Source organism: Crinia signifera, chromosome 3, assembly GCF_055691185.1.
Source record: "Crinia signifera chromosome 3, ASM5569118v1, whole genome shotgun sequence".
NCBI classification, from domain to species: Eukaryota; Metazoa; Chordata; class Amphibia; order Anura; family Myobatrachidae; genus Crinia; species Crinia signifera.
Window position 1 is genome coordinate 98,134,484 of NC_139219.1, and position 4,440 is coordinate 98,138,923.

The following is a 4,440-nucleotide window of genomic DNA, read 5'->3' on the forward strand; positions in this document are numbered from 1 at the left end:
TGTGTGTACTTTATTCTGGATTATACTTTATTTACAAAAAAAATGCTGTGACTAGACTTGACTATTCTAGTACATATATTCGGCATGCAAGCCCAGTAGTGATTTCATCAAAGCTTTAAGGAGATCTGAAAGAAGACGTGACATTCTACCAGTGTGTAGGAATGATATAGCTACTGGTATGCTTTGCTTTGGGTACTGTGGTGGCAGCTTGTTACTGCATGATTTACAGGACATACCAGTTCTGTCTATACGTGAGCCGCTGCAAAGCAGGACGTGCAGTTATGCCTTTTGCTCATAGGGGTTAATTAGTCATTGCTCTGTCAACTTCACCTGCTTTGTTTTATGGCTCATGTCAAATAAAAAGCCAGTTTGTGAACATTGGGAGCATAGTTGAAAGTTTTCATCAAGTAGTCTAATTTGTTCTATAAATTTGTACGGTAAGCCTACCCATATATAGTGACCAACCTCTTGAAACAACCGGGACACTTCTGAATGAAACATTTTCAATCCTTGGCTGACTTCATGCCCATTTAAAAAAAAAAAACACAGATACAGGACAAAATATGAAAATATAGACAATGATTAAAAATAAGAAAGAGAAGTATAGTATCTGAAAAAAACAAGGGATACATGGATCCTGTAGAGGCGAAAAAATTAAATACATTTCTTCATTTTTTTTTTTAATCAAACACTGAACATAGTAAATAAACCCATAACTAAAGGGTATTTAGAGAAGAACCAGACAAGAGTGGGCAAACATAAATGAATAGAAAGACGCATGGAAACTGAAAGGTAGAGGGGGAGAGAAACCGAGAAGGCTAGCTACGACTTTGTGGATATCAGTCAAATCTGCTAAAAGTAGGAAGTTACAAAATTCTAGCATGGATCAGGCTAATTTGCATTGCAGTGACCATGTACACCTTCATAAAAAGGGCAGATTAAGAAGTAGGTAACTAATCTTAGACATTCCAATGGGCATAAAACATTACCACACCTTTCTCAATGTCCAAATGGCCGAAGCTGCACTCCTATTAAAATATGGTATAATCCGTGGTTCCCAACCTTTTTTTCTTGTCTGTACCCCTTAATTAGGCTTTCCCCTCTCAATTTGAGATCAGGAATCGGGTCCCTCTGTGTCTGGCCGCTGGCTGTGTACTGTCTCCAGGGTTCCCTCTAGGAATAATGCCTCTACTTCCTCCACCTGTGTCAGCATGGGAAAAATGATTGCTGATGTCTGAGGACCGCGCTGGTAGCTCCCAGTAGGTTGCTGGTCGGGCAAAAGCATGAGGAGGCGCTGTGATGACATTGCAGACGGAACTGGAAGTGATACAATGTGGTTCGTCACCATGGCAGCGGGAGACTTCTTTTGCCATTGCCAGTAATATTTTCATGTGCCCCAGGTGTGGAACTACTGATATAGATTGTAGGTCCTGTTGAACTACACCTAATGTGGGAGCTTAACTAGAAAGCCATTTATATAAACCGCTTTTCTTGCAAGAGTAATTGGGACATTTAGAAAAGGAAGCAGAGGAGAGAGACATAACATAAATGTTTCCCAAGTAAAAGGTATAGAAAGACCTGGAACTATGTAAAAAGGTGAGTATTTTATACCCTTTGCATTTTTATTTTCAACTACATGTTTCCTTTTCGGTTTGGAGAAATAGGTTCTGTTCATTTTTTAAGAATTTCTTGTAGTCTTGCAGAGCGAAGGCATTTCATTGAGGTGGTCAGAATTTCAAGTAAGTCAAGTAAGTTGTTGAAAAGTTGGGAAGTCCAGACCAGGCCTTCCAAATCCCAGCCCATAATTTGTCAACATTTCCCTGCAATAAGTCTGCATATAGAGTTGTAGCTTAAATTTCACCTGGGTTTAATCAGCCACAGGTCCTACGTAATTCATAAGTGTCCCAGATTAAAGGGATAGTATGGTAATACTGCCCACACATCAGACCAACTTTCATCCAACCAGTTGGTTGGATGGAATAAAAATCTGGTACTGGATGGGAGCAAATGTAATTTGTAATTCAGTATTTGCTCCAAACATCTGGAAAAGGACAAAATAATGTAGTTTGATTGAAATAATGTCACTAAATGTTTTCGTCCATTCTCCTGGGTTTGTGAGCAAATTGCTCATTGACATTTGCTCCCATCCAGTACCTGATTTTTATTCCATTCAACCAACTAAAGGCCCATACAGACACTACGATGATGCCTAATGATGATGAATGACCCCATTATAAATCACCTCCTGAACAACCCAGAACGAGTTCGTTCAGGGTTGTTCAGGAGGTGAATCTTTCAACATCGTCTAGTGAATGATATGCTGTGAATGACAGACGACTACAAACGATGCGCGTACCCATGGGTCGTAAAAGACCATAGCCATCGTCCATGCATGCAGGTCAATTTGGCTATGGTCGTTAACATTCTTTGTTTTTTCAATAGAAAAAGGACCTGCATCGTTTGTGGTCGTTTGTCATCCGTTGTGCACCAGCGATCACTGCAATGCTGGGGTCTTTCATTTTCACTTCAAGGGTGAAAATGAACGATGGTAGTTAACGATGAGACACATCCTTGTGTGTGTATGGACCTTTACTTGGATGAAAGATGGTCTGATGTGTGGCCAGCATAAGGCTATATGGGGGGGGGGGGGGGACGACACAAAAATAACTAGTCTGCTTTAATCAGCCAACTAGGCAATTGTTTTGATTATGAATGAAAATCTGTCTTTTTAGTGTACTTATTTTGACAATTGAGGAATGTTTGGATGCAATATTTGTTTAAGTTCTACAATGAATCCTTATACTTAGGCTTTGACACCCATGTTCCCGATGCTTAGGAGATGCTAACATCTCTGCAGGTTTGTGATTTTTCTATTTGTAAGTATACATTATGCCAAGTAATGGTAATGGAGACTTGAGTTCAGTCTACAGTACACGCAGGCAAACCAGAATATAAGGAGGTGATGGGCCCAGGTAGTGATATAGGATCGCCATGCTGCACACTATGGGAAGTATCTGGCATGCTGCATAAATGCAAAGTAATCTGGTGTGGCTTGTTCAGCATTAATAATTGGTAATGAGTATCAGTAAGTCAAGAATAAGAATTGCCCCCACAAGATGGCAGAATGCAAATAGTCCTTACAAGGTTTGTTTTACAGTTCAACTTCATTCTACTTTCAACATAAGTAAGAATGCTAATTAAATAAAATCTAGTTACAGTCGAACTACTTATTATCATTCGGTGAAATATCAAATCTCATATACAGTAGATACTAATGTAAATAAATAGAACTTGTTTAGTTTTTTGCGATTTTATGCTAAGGAGGTAAAATTGAAAAGACATAAAGAAGTTTTTCTACTATAGCATCATGCAATATGCAAATTACAGATACACTACAGAGGTTTGCTTATTATTGAAAAGTTAGAATGCTTAGACATTAAGCACAGATCACTTCGTGTATATGCCCCCAAGCATTGCAATGCCCATCCCCGGTCAGATTTGGACCACATGTCATTCTCAATCCACAATTATGCAAATCATTTAATTGAAGATTACCCTGGATTATTAAATGGTAGTTTTTTTCCCCAAAATGGTGGTGTTGGGGTAAATTGAGCCAGTTTGAAATCGATGGCAAGCGCAAAATTACTTAGAAGAACCTGAGGGCACACAAAGAAAACCCATTTTTTGCATTTAAGGAAAAGTTTGTGCTATTTTTCCAAAGGGTGATATTGAACAAAACTTGGATGAAATATCAAGTACAAACAATCCAGCTCCTTGTAGTCATTTTGTCAAACACAGTCTGTAATATGACAGCAAGAAGCTGATTAGCAATACTTGGAGAGAGATAAAGTACTTGCCAAAGACGCTACTGTACCACTACATTAAATGTCTGAAGGAGGAAAGGCAAGGAGGGAGCAATGCTTCATATTTCCCTGCAACATTGATGGGTGCAATGGTGAGTAATCATCAAAATGCCAAATAGATAATACATGAAAATAATTTCATGGTTAAATTATTACTTTTATTTGGTTGATTTTATATTGTTAAAAGTTACCGCTAAGAAAATAAATAGGACTTTTTGGCAATGGAAACAGCATCATTACATTTTTATAATTATGCTCATGCTTAAAACTTGAATAAGTCAATTGGTCAATGTACCACCAGGTGGCTAAATGTACCCATTGACATACCATATATAGTAAAGTATAAGCCTACTTTTTCAGAACATTTTTTATGCTGAAAAAGCCCCCCTCGGCTTATACTCGACTGAGGGTCCCACTTGAGTCAATAAGCCAAATTGGATGAGGTAGTGGTTCTGGCTACCAGATTGTCTGCCTCATTGTCACATGATTGCATCAGACTGTGGCCAGATCAATCCACACTTTATTAATTTTCCTATACTAGACAATTATCAGAGCAAGAAACATTTCTGTGGTTAGA